The sequence below is a fragment of the Urocampus carinirostris genome, chromosome 3 (genome assembly GCF_059441175.1).
Source record: "Urocampus carinirostris isolate Australia breed hairy pipefish chromosome 3, RoL_Ucar_1.0, whole genome shotgun sequence".
Lineage (NCBI taxonomy): Eukaryota > Metazoa > Chordata > Actinopteri > Syngnathiformes > Syngnathidae > Urocampus > Urocampus carinirostris.
In genome coordinates this window covers 17,938,195-17,951,357 of record NC_142351.1, presented here as the reverse complement: position 1 = coordinate 17,951,357, position 13,163 = coordinate 17,938,195, and positions in this window count along the sequence as shown.

The following is a 13,163-nucleotide window of genomic DNA, read 5'->3' as shown; positions in this document are numbered from 1 at the left end:
ATCTTGGCTCACTCCTTAACACAGATCTTCTTTAGATCAGTTTGGTTTCTGGGCTGTCGCAGAGAAACACGGAGTTTGAGCTCCCTCCAAATAATTTTATTAGGGTTCAGGTCTGGAGACTGGCTGGGCCATGAAAGAACCTTGATATGCTTCTTACGGAGCTACTCCTTGGGTTACCTGGCTGTGTGCTTCGCGTCGTTGTCATGTCGGAAGACCCAGCCACGACCCATCTTTAATGCTCTGATTGTGGGAAGAGGTTGTTCCCCCAAATCTGACACTATAAGCCCCAATAATCCTCTCTTTGATGCAATACACTCAGCATGATGCAAGACAAATGATGGTGCACAAAACACATTTAAAAAACTTGCAGAATATAAGAAACAAGAATCTCTGTTCTGATGAGACCATGATCAAATTTTTGTGACGCTACCCTGTAACAACACACACACACACACACACACACACACACACACACACACACGCACACTTCACAGTAGAGATGGTGTTCTTTGGATTGTACTCTTCTTCTTCTTCCTCCAAACATGCTTCGTGTAATTATGACCAAATAGTTCTATTTTGTTCGCATCTTCAGTAATACTATCTCATCTCATCTCATTAGCTGCACCGCTTATCCTCAGTAGGGTCGCGGGGGTGCTGGAGCCCATCCCAGCAAGTATCGTGCAGTGGGCAGGGGACACCCTGAACTGGTTGCCAGCCAATCGCAGGGCACACAGTGACAGACAACTTGCTCGCTCATTCATACCTAGGGACAATATGGACTGGCCAATCCACCTGAAATGCACGTCTTTGGGAGGAAACTGGAGTGCCCGGAAGAAACCCACACAAGAACGGGGAGAACATACAAACTCTGCACAGGAAGTCCGATAGCTGGATTTGAACCCACACAGGAGGTTCCCAAGACCTTAGAACTGTGCCGCACACGCGCTAACCACTGTGCCGCCGTGCTGCCCCCAGTAATACTATAATCCCCAAAAATCCCACGAAGAAAATACTATCTCAGAAATACTTAAGTTTTTAAATTGAGGCTTAAGACACACTTCTATTCCAAAGCATATGATTGATGCCCACCTCGTATTCTGTTTTGTCCTGTCTTTTTCTGAGGCCTGCCTGGCTGATACGAAGGAGAAGGATGATTTGGGATGGGTCAGCGGACCGGGGTCTGACCTGCAGCATGTCAACCCCTGCATTTACCAGCTGGCGTCGTCGTTGATGTCATGCTCTTTCCGGACATTTTCAACATCTTACCTAGTGTTTACTATTCTGTGTACAGTTATGCTAATTGTAATTCACCCTGTTCAACCCTGGAAGGGGGATTACCACATGTGAGGTCCTTTCTCAAGGTTTCTCTTTTCTCCTCACACTGAGGTTTTTGAGTTTTTCCTTGCCCGCATGCTGGTTTGCTAGTTTAAGATCAGGTAATTGTGTAATTTTGTAACTGTAATCCTGTGCAGTCCTTTGAGACATTTTTGTGATTAAGGGCTATATAAATAAATTTGACTTGACTTGACTTGACTACAAAGTACTGCAAAACGTCCAAAAGATGGATTTTTGAATTTAATGCTAAAAAACAAATTTGCTTTTATTCGGAACAAAAAAAAAAGAAATAAATGCTACAAAAATTCTGGTACAGCGCCAAACACTTAAGAATAGTTTTTAAAAAGAAAAAATACATTTTACGTTATGGCAATTATTCCGAAAATGTTGTTATACGTTATGGCATCTAATGAGTTAATGAGAAAAATGTTGCAAAATGTTTTGGGACCTGGTGTTCTGGAATGGTCTGCCTTCTAAGATTGGATTGCCATCTCAGAGCAACAGTTTATATTCCATAGCATATAAATTACATATATACATACGATGTCTGGGTTTTGTTTGTTGATGCTCTTGCAACATCCATTGCAGCCCGTTAATGCTTAACGGAGGATGACTTCAAGTTTTCTTCATTTTCCTCATGCTGAGGTTTTGAGTTTTTCATTGCTCTCATGTAGGTTTTAGATCAGGGGACGGTGTAATACCAGTCTATAGTCTGTATTAGTCTGTATTCTGTACAAGCCTTAGCTACTTCTTGTGATTAAGGGCTATGCAGAAAAACATGACTTGAGTTGACAAGGTGGCCCACAACTTTAAAACCACCCCTGATGTAAAAGGGTGTCCGTTCACAGTGTGCATCAGGACTACATGACCTGATAGCAGCTCGGACCAAGAGCCCCCAAGGCCCCTCCCCTCGCAAGTTCATGCCGCATCCACTCCCCTCTTCCCATTCTGCCAGGTCCACGCGGCTTAATTGAGAATTCGAACAAACAAATTAATCATTGCAGCCTATAAAAATGACAGGATTCATGCAGTAGCATTCTTCATTCTCTCTAATTTGTTGTGTTGGCGCAATCCCCCAGCCCCCTCCCTCCATTTTTTTCCTGCACCTCTTCCCTAAAGGCCCCACAGAAAATTTTGTGCTGAATCCAGCAGTTCAACCTCCTTATGAAAATTACAAATACTTGTCAAGGTTAACGAGTTAATATTCTCATTCAATATTTATTTTATAGGCAAAAAAATGCATTTTCCTTCAGTGGTTCCCTTCTGCTCTGAGCTTGTTAATCAACACGACAAGGACAGAGTTCTTTTGATAATCCGCTGAATTTTCATTTTCATTCATCAGCCGCGTCTGATTAATTGTTATGATGTGTTGTTCATTCATTTCCGGAGTTTTCGAAGATGCCTAACAATCTCCCAGATGACTCAAAGCTGTTTGAGCTCAAAAGCAGATGAATAGCCAAACAAACATACACTTGTTTATGCCCTTTGCTTACCCGGTGGCTTATTTATTCAGTAACTCTTTCGTTTGCACGTTGAAATCCTGCAATTTTTTTGCAATTCAGGAGCGAAAGTGATACTTAGGGAAAAATGGTCATACTTGATACCATATAAAGGCTTCTATGAAAAGTTATGATTCTGGATTTGAGGTTTTATAAATGTAAACTGGAATTTGTAATTCCCAAAAACATGACCATTGATTTGACTACTGAGCATTTAGCCTTTATGCTGCTTCGAGATTTAAATTTAATTAAATGTAATACGGACGCTGCTCGACTTACGACGATCCTTCGTAAGTTCAATTTGTTCGCAAGTTGCTTCAGTGCTATATTTTGTATGTTTAAGGTTTCTCTAAGTATGATTAAGGCTTGTAAAAGTAAGCTGTTTTATTTTGTACTAAAAAATAAACAATTCATGAAATAATATGCTCTATAAACATAAAAAAAGTTAAGTGTAACTTACTTTTGGAAGATGTGATTCTAGAGGTCCTCCTCCGTGGTAAAAAGTGGCCTAAAAAAAGCGTTCCAACCATTTTCTCAACCGCATAAAGCTTTCTTATTCCACTTTCATTTCAAAAAACGTCTCGCCTCTCTTTTACACTTTACACCAACCACATTGAATGGATGCACGAGATATTAAACAATAAAACGTCAAAGTTCTGAGCTCGCTGGAGATTCAGAACACGTAGGACTAGAAAGTGGAAGCAGATTATTTTACTCCCGGGTCGATGCTGGGTGACACAGCGCCACACCCCAGTAGTGGCGGAAAGAGTTACAGTAATGTCCTGTATTCAAAAAGGGTGCAAACAATTTTTCAACATCCCAAATTTTTTTTCGGATCTACCATTTTACGTAAGTCAAATGGTCGTAAGTAGGGGAGTGTCTGTAATCATATCGATGATTTGGTCTGTTTACTCGCCGATACACTACCTTACAATAGTTCAGCATCAGCATCCCTTTTCAGGTTCATATTTATGTAACTTACAATATATCAAATCGTGTGTTTAGTTGTGAAGGAATCAATTATCTTTTTTCCATCTAGTTATCTATCAGCTTAAATACATGAATACGTTGAATATGGGTTCAAAAATAGACAAAATGCAAAGTCTCTTATGTTACAACAAAGCCTCTAATATGTCATAAATTTAAAGGAAGTAGCGTCATTACCACAACATAAAAAGACACAAGTTTTCTTGCGTTTTGTTTAATGTCATAACACGCCCTCCTGCTATAAAAGTGATTATCAGCCATTTTGTCTACGCTTTTGTGAAACTATACAGCCTTGTTCTGTACTTAGATGCCCACTAAAATTCTTTCAGATAATTCAATAGTAAGATTTTGAACAAACTGCTCATCTCTACAAGCTCATGGAGAAAGAATAAGCATTTCCTCTTGAGTAGCAACTGGGAATGAAATTGAGCTACAACGTAAAAGCTTGGTATCAAAATAATATAATCCAGAAAATATGTTTACCTAAGTCTTTAATTCTAAAAAAAGTGTTGAAATGATTGCATTCTTACACATAACAAATCTAACCAATCATGCAGCTGGAATGGTAGAATGGCAAGATGGAAAAGTCCTAAACATGAAACATTGCTGGTCTAATATTTTGTTAACTGAAGACTTCACACTATTGAAAAGCCAATTTTCCATTTTCTCTAACTCAGTAACAATTAATTCACCTTTACCATTACGGTAACCCCTCGCTAAAACACGTTGAACCTTTAAAGATTTTCGCTGTTGTGTTCTGCATTCTGATTGGCTAAACCATCCCGAAAGAGTAGTCAAGTCAAGTCACATTTATTTGCATAGCCCTGAACCACAAAATGTATCAAAGGACTGCACAGGTTACAATTAAAGTATTCCCTGATCTTAAACCAATATTCGGGCAAGGAAAAACTCCTTACACCTTAGCATGAGGAAAATAAGAAACCTTAAGAAGAGACCTCAAAAGTGGTAATCCCAATTCCAGGATGAACAGGGTGCAATAGATTTAGCTTTGGGTAACATCAATAAAAACATAAGTAATATGTAGAAATTTGGCCAGAAAGTGTATGACAGCAACGACGTTTCAAGCCTCTAAAATTGTCCAAAAAGTCCCCGACAGCAAAGACGCAGCTTCCTGTCTCCGCCAGCAGGTCGATACAGTTTGACATGCTTCAGGTCCTGGCGCTGTTCCGCTGACTTATCTCGATAGGTCCTTCTCCCTCATTTCACCACCAGCCTGGCAGTCGGAAAGGACGAAAAGGAGTATGAGTTGGGCATCAATCAAAAGCTATTGAATAGAAGTGGGTCTTAAGTCTAGATTTAACAATTTCCACTGAGGTTGCAGATCTCTCCGGAGGCAGAGCATTCCACAGCACTGAGGCCTGGATGGAGAACACTCTCGAGCCTGCAGATTTCTTCTTGGCTCTAGGAGTCACAAGTAGAACCAGTATTTTTAGAACAGAGGCTCCACGTAGGAACATATGGGGATATCGAATCAGAGAGAGAGGAGGGGTCAAGTCCAAGCAAACATGCTTATGTTAGTAAGAGCAGTCACGTTTTAAGCAGACTGAGAGCCAGTGTAAGTTAGCTAATATAGGAGTGATATGGTCAAACCTTATTCTCTTCGTCAAAGGTCTTGCTGCCACATTTTTAATCAGCTGCAAACGTTTCTGTTCTAGTAATATTTTTCACATGTCACTGAAACCACAGATTAGGATCAAATAAGACACCTATGTTACATCTGTCACGGTTGGGAGCACTGGGAGAACAAATCACAACAAGCTGGAACAACAATCAACATTTAGTTTTTTTGGGGGGGGTTAAGAACCTAAAAATTAAGTGACTATCTATCTTTCTATCTCAGTAAGGCAGGCCTCCACATTTTTGCAACTTAACTGAGCAGTTGTCTCCAGTTGCAAATACAGTCGAGTGTCTTCTGCATAGCAATGAAAACTATTATCATACTTGCGGATCATTTCACCAACCGGAAGCATATATATATATATATATATATATATATATATATATATATATATATATATATATATATATATATATATATATATATAAAGAAGGGGGGGCAAGTACAGAGTCCTGAGGAACACCACAGGGGACATCGAAATTATCAGCGGTCAGACTGCCTCGGTTAACACATTGTGCCCTGTCTGACAGATAGGAACTAAAAAAACGAGAGTACAGTTGCTGAGATACCGATCCATTTTTTCAGACGAACAAGTAATATGCTGTAGTCCACAGTATCAAAAGCAGCACAGAAATCCAGCAGCAGTAACATTAACAAAGTATCAGAATCTATTGCTAAAAGGAGATTATTGGTCAGTTCAGCCAGGGCTGTCTCAGACGAGTGAGAGGCTCAGAATGCTGACTGAACAGATTCCAAGAGATTATTTTTAGGCATAAAGTCATTGTTGTGCAACAACCTTTCCCATTTTTTTTTGTTTGCTAAAAGATACAGATTTCACTCTCTCCTTTAATTACATATGTTTTCTGGGTCAAGGTTATTTTATTTAAGCACGGATTTACTGACAGCATAATTGAAGGCTACCAGAACAATACTGAGACTAGCGATATATTAATAATATTTAAAACTCAAGGTCCTAAGATCCCAAACAGATTTTCAAGAGTGAAGTCGGAAACAGGTCAAGCAGGCTAGTAGTTTGTGTTTCTACTGACAATATGTGTAAGACTATCAAGAGACAAATCACTAAAAATAGAAAACATATCTGAACAACATCCGCATCATTAAGATAGTGTGAGGTTGCAGACTATTCTTTTAAAATTTCTCTTTGGATAAGATGAATCTTTTTATTTAAAAAATACACTTAAGGCAGAATAGGTATTGGTAAAAAATAACTAAATGTTTACAGTACTTTTAGTTGGTAAACAAACGCTTGGGCCTGTAAAAAGGGTTTTTATTTGTTTTTACAGTAATTGCTGGGTCACCGGGGCGCCACGGCGGCTGGGTGGTTAGCGCGCAGCCCCACGGTCCAGTTCCCGCAACCTCCCTGTGTGGAGTTTGCATGTTCTCCCCGTGCTTGAGTGGGTTTCCTACGGGCACTGCGGTTTCCTCCCACACACCAAAAAACATGCATGTCTGGTTAATTGGCTGGTCCAAATTGTTCCTAGGTGTGAATGAGCAAATTGTCTGTCCCTGTGTCCCCTGAGACTGGCTGGCAACCTGTTCAGGGTGTCTCCTGCCCACTGCCCGAAGATAGCTGGGATGGGCTCCAGCAACCACGCGACCCTACTGAAGATAAGTGGTGCGAATAATGGATGGATAGATGCTGGGTCACCTGTCTGATATTGCGAGAGTCGAAACACTTGATGAAAAAAAAAGGTTCTATTTTAAGGATTTTACCCTATGGGTTACTTTTAGAACATAACCCTGCGATAAACAATGGTTTGCTGGATTGTATTTTCAGGTCACAAATAAATACGGTAAATTACGTGCTGCCTATAAAATAAATATACCCCTTAAATCAAAATATTAAAAGGCAGGATTGACACCCTTTTTATTTCTCTTTTTTTAAAAGAAAGGCAGGGGGGGGGGGGGGGGGGGGGTTCAGTGGCCAACTCGTTAATAATAGTGGAGGTGTTGTATCCATCAAGATGAATAATTTAAAAGGAATGTTAATAGGTGTCCAGGTCTTGGCCGAAGGAGACAAAGCGTTGTCGGAAACAAATGCTTCATTACATTTCTGTTACATGTTCATCATTTGTTATATGCTCTTTGATCCGATTCTTTCATTCCACTTATTAAATGGATCTTCGGAATTCTGCAGATACCCGATTGACCATAATAAATTGTTTTATGTATTTAAGAGCCTGACAATTTAATAAATATAGAAAATTAAATGTATCCAAAATACCAGTGGTTGGCTGTTAAGGCCTGCAAGGCCTTCTCAGTTTCCTTAAAGAATATCTGAATCTTGTGATGTAATTATATTTTTTCCATGAATACTTATGAATACAAATTGTCTGTTAGCTTCCTTTTATTGCTTGCCTCCTTGGTTGCCCTGTTTCCAGATGTATGCTTTCATATTTAAATATTTAGCCAATCCCGTTTCAGTAATTGTTGTTGCCAGGGTCAGAAATCTGCACGGGGGGTCCTCAAAAGTAGATCTGCAGGACATCCTAAGACATGAAAAGTGACGATAAGATTTTGGTTTAGCCAATCATATTTCAAGTTGGCAACATCAAGGCCTTCTTGCAGGTGTAAAGAAACACTAGCGCCAAAGTCTGAAATTTACCATATAACTCAATTATTGTCAGGCGGAAGGAAGACTGAGATCACTTGCACTCGTTTCTTGGTTTTTATTGGAAGGAAGGAATGACAAGGAGTGATTCTTCGATCCGTTGTTTGACGGATTGACAAAGCTTGACAGGCGGGTGAAAACTTGGTGGGAATGGTTGTGGACAGGCGTAATCGTCGTGTTGTTGGTCGGGGCTGGAGAAGAAGGGCGTCGTCGTGTTCGGAAGAGAGATCAGGAGTCAGGCGGGCAGGGCAGGTCATAGGCAAATTCAGAAACGGGTCGGCAACGGAGATCAAGTAGAAGAAAACAGGAGGCAGGCAAAGAGTCAGAGGTATGGGCTTTCTGAGCAGATGGCAACAGGTAGCATAGTACAATCAGACAGCTTGTTTCCGGAAGCTGAGGATTTAAATGGACAGGGTGCGCCAATTAGCTGTCCTGGCTGTTGGCGCCAAATCCTGAGCAGAGGTGTTCCTGATCCAGGTGATTGTGACAATTATAATGGCATTTTTTCACTCTACAGTGAACTTTGACTCATTTCAACTTTGAACTTTTCTTATACAAAGCAGGGTTAATGTTAAGCAACTCAGAATTGCTGGAAAACACCAAACAAAGTGTTGATTAAAAATATCAACTTTTCAGAGCAACAACAAATAAACTAAGAAATACAGGAATAAACGTTTTAATGCATTTGTAATGCAAAAACACAGTCTCCCTGCAAAAACAGAGGAAACGCCAATTTAAAACAGATTTGTATAAAAAATACAAAACGTTTGTAACTTTTTTATCCACACACATTTAACCAACATAGAATCACTGGGGAAAAAAACGTACATTTTGACCAATCACAGGAGATAAAAAGCATCTCGATTTGAACCGTCTGTTGACTGGTGGGGAGCCGACCTTGTCATTCGTTTGCAAACAATACATCACTAAAGGCCATAACTGAAGGCCTAGGTGGGAAATACAATGCAAAATAAACGTTTTCAAAGTACTACAACAGTATTTTAAGCTAGTAAGTTTCTGTGTGTGCGTGTGAGTTTGTGTGTCGATCCCAAATGACAGAAAGCTGACATCAGAAAGAAGTCGTCTCCGTCAGATGCAATCAAATCGAATTCCTATTCACGTCATTCCCGATGCTTCTCCCCCGTCTTGGCGCATCAATTAGCAATGGTGACGACGCCTCTTTAAGGCCCCCATCCAATATTTGGAGAGAAAGAGCAGCTCAGCGGGTTCCCTCAAAGCAAATCCAAGTGCTGCAGTATTCATCGTCAGACCATTCCTCTGTGGGGACAGAGCTTTTCATTTTTTACAAAAGGATTCACAAATACAATACATGAACCCTTTTTTGTACACTCCCATCAGATGGAGATCTATGACATCAGTGAGAACAAAAGGCGTTCGTTCAATGACAAGTGCCAAGTACATCATCGAGTCCTTCTCTTCAAGTAGTCCTTCCGAGCCATGCTATTCAGGGTTTGCCCTGTGGCGAGAGAGCTGGTTCTCGAAATAGCCCCAACTCATCTTTCACGCTCAGGTCTCCTTATCGTAGCCACGGAGGTTAATTTGAATTTCTGTCTCTTCAATATGCCTGGCAATCATTGTAGCCACTTAATATTGCATTTGGAGGGCCCGCTTGACGTTGTCTGGTCCCCTCAGGCTCTGCGGCACACCTGAAGAAAATATAATTTGCTTCTCATTTTCGCATTTGGATGGATGGTCAGCTTAACGACACGTGTATTGTCCATTTTCATTGTTTAATTTACAATATGTGTTTTTAGAGATACTTCTTAATCAAGTACTGGAAATACGAGCACAAAAAATGAGGGACGTATTGAAGAAAACATCGATGTAAAATGATTAAAATGAAGCTTGTGCAATGGTGTAAATTTACCGACTGAATGTAAAGCTGAAAAGGCCTATTTTGAATAAGTAGTAATCATTATCATAATTTAGGCAGGCTAACACATGCACCTTCTATAACAGTGGTCCCTATTGGCACTGCAGGATTTTGATCCTCTTTTTTTACATTATACATTGCTCCAGGTCTTCTTGTTGCCCTTTCCAGCATCTCACCATTGATTCATCAATGGAAAGTTTGAGTGCAGCAGCTCTCTTTTCTTCTTCATCAGACAGTTTTATTTGTTTTAACCTAAAGGTGTGTCATACGCTTTTTTTCCTTACATTTTCAATGGTGAGGGTCATCCGTCCATCCATTATCTGCACGGCTTATCCTCACCGGGGTCGTGGGGTGCTGGAGCCCAGTCTAGCCATCTTTGGGCACTGGGCAGGGGACACTAGTTGCCAGCCAATTGCAGGGCACACAGAGACAGACAACTAGCTCGCTCATTCACACCTAGGGAGACTTTGGACCGGCCAATTAACCTGACATGCTGTCAGGACCAGAACGGAAACACCCACTTGCATTACGTTTCTCACAAGTTCTGATCCGGTATTCGCTGGACGCAGGCAGCAAATCCCTCTTGTACTCGGATTGTGCACCGAACGTGGAAGTGGATCTTTTGTAGCGAGCGATGGCGATGTCAGGGATGGAAAAAATGGGTCGGTAGCCGGGACTGGGAGATCAGGGCGTGGTCGGGGTCGGAAGCGAGTCGTAAGCCGGAACGGGAGAGTAGACGTAGTGCAGGGACAAAAAGAGGTCGTAAGCCGGGACAGGAGAACAGACGTGGTCAGGAGCAAAACAGGTTGTAGCCGGAGACAGACGGGAGCAAAAACGGGACAGTTGGGAGTCAGGGTCGAAAAAAGGCTTGCCTAGTATTCACTGAGGTTCGCAGACGGACTGAGAAAAGGGGACAGACAGGACTGGGTTCAAATACTGACAGGAAGCCAATTTGAACCCGCGGCGGGTGGCGCCAAATGAGTGGGCACAGCTGAGTCACATAAGTAATCATCACACATGCAGGTTTTTGGAATGTGGTAGGAAACCGGACGAAAACCACACAAGCACAGGGAAAACGTGCAAACTCCTCACAGAAAGGCTGGTAACTGGATCTGATCCCATTACCTCAGAACTGTGCCAGAGACAAGCTAACCACTCAGCGTCAGGCCTTGTGAGGGTCAGTTTATGCTAATTTTATTCATGTCCAAAGCACGTTACCAACTTTTTCAATGTTTCTCTTGGTAGACTTGCGTCTTCCTCGACAAAACCTGTCTCACTCTTACCTTTTCTGCCGTGCGCCCCTGGTGGCCGTTACCCTGGTGGCCATTAGAAAAAATGCATACATTGGCCTTATCTGTGCATAGGCCACATGGCTGAAATTGTGGGACATAAAATGCAGCCTATAGTCTGTTATGGTATTATGGTATGGTATAATTATGGTATATTAATTACTTTTTTGAGCACTGAGTTTGATGATATGCATTGAAAAACTCCAAGGGACACTGGGGGACAAGAGTGGCACCAAAACAACATGTATTCATAGTCCTTTATTTATGAAACTTACTGTTGTATACTTGATTATTGTATTTTTACATTTGCAAAGAAATCAAACTTAAATTGCATTAATTTGATTGTATCTAGCTTTTCAAAGGCTGCTGTTTTGTTATGATTGCATCTTAGGTTTTACTTCACTCTTTTTGTTGCCCAGATGAGAGGCATATTATGCGCATTCCATTTTGAGATTTATTCGAATCCTCAAAACGCAAATGACATCAAAAATTGAATTTCTTTTTTGCATTTCTTTAATTTTATCAAAGCAAAGATAACAACAGAGTAATTACGTGGCGCAATCATTCTCCACAGGATGGTCTGCATCCAACTGAGTCATAAAGATAGTCGGCTAATATAGATAGTATAGATACATGCAGAAGACGTTGCATTCATCATAAGGCTTTTATTTATTTTTTTTTGCTTTTGCATGCAATTTTCTTGTTTGTTTTTTCGTCCAAAATGGCTCTTTCAACATTTTGGGTTGCTGACCCCTGACCTAGGCTCTTGGGGACTGTTTAACTAATCAGAATGCAGAACACAATGCGCTATAGCCAGGGATTACTGAACTCCCTTCTATTGTCAGTTGATTACTCAACGGCTTTGTTCCGGGTTATCTGGGAGAAATCTAGGAAAGCTGATCTAAAGAATTCCACTGCACATGTCTACTTGGGCTCTCCACTCGCAGTAGAAATGTTGTCACTGTTTTCATAATAATTGGATTTGTATATTTGTGAAGGAATCAAGCCCACTTTAAAATAATAAACCCGTCACTCCCAGCCTTGAACGCGACCAATCTTTCGAGCTGCATTTTGAGAAAGTAAGCACATGAGCAACGAAAGATGGCATTTACTACACCTCTGTGATTTATAGTAAGTTTCCTGTATGCTTTCTTCTGCTTGTTATTCTTCTACGCATTTTCATCACTCAACAGATTGAAACACAATTCAAGAACTAAATGTCGTTTATCAGCGAAGGCCTCGCTATTATTAGGTTTTAGGATGTTTGCAGACATCGCATAACCCTATTTTATTGGAATACATGGAGAATTGTAATTCTTGATCCGTTTTCATATATTTCAAATGTCTCCATAATCAGTCTTGTGTGGACTAATATTCTTGTTCTTACAGATGCTAGCCGAATTGTGAGTTGACATCTTGATTAGCAACAAATTTGCATTTTTCAATTAACACATTGTCACGAAGCGGAGCGGGAAACAGGAAAGGACCCATTCGCGTAGATTTATTGGAGGAAGAGGTGGAGGGCGCACAATCGATTCGGAAATCGATGATCGCAGGAGTGGATTAGAAATCCACTCAAAAGAAAAGAATGTCCAAAAACAAACGGATCAGACCAAAAACAAAACAGGATCAAATAGATTCACGGAATTAGGCATTTAACAGGATTTAACAGAAGTCTCACATAAGTCTCACAGAGTTTAACCAGGTTTAACAAACGATCCAGCAATGCACCCTTCAAAGGAATGCGTTTAAAAACTGTCGAGAAGCAATCAGTCAATGCCAGTCAGCCGGTGTCCATGGGCGGGGTCAGCTAAGCGCCATGGCAACCGCACCAGACATGACACTCATCCCGTTACTGAAATACAATCTAATCCAATAAACTCCGACA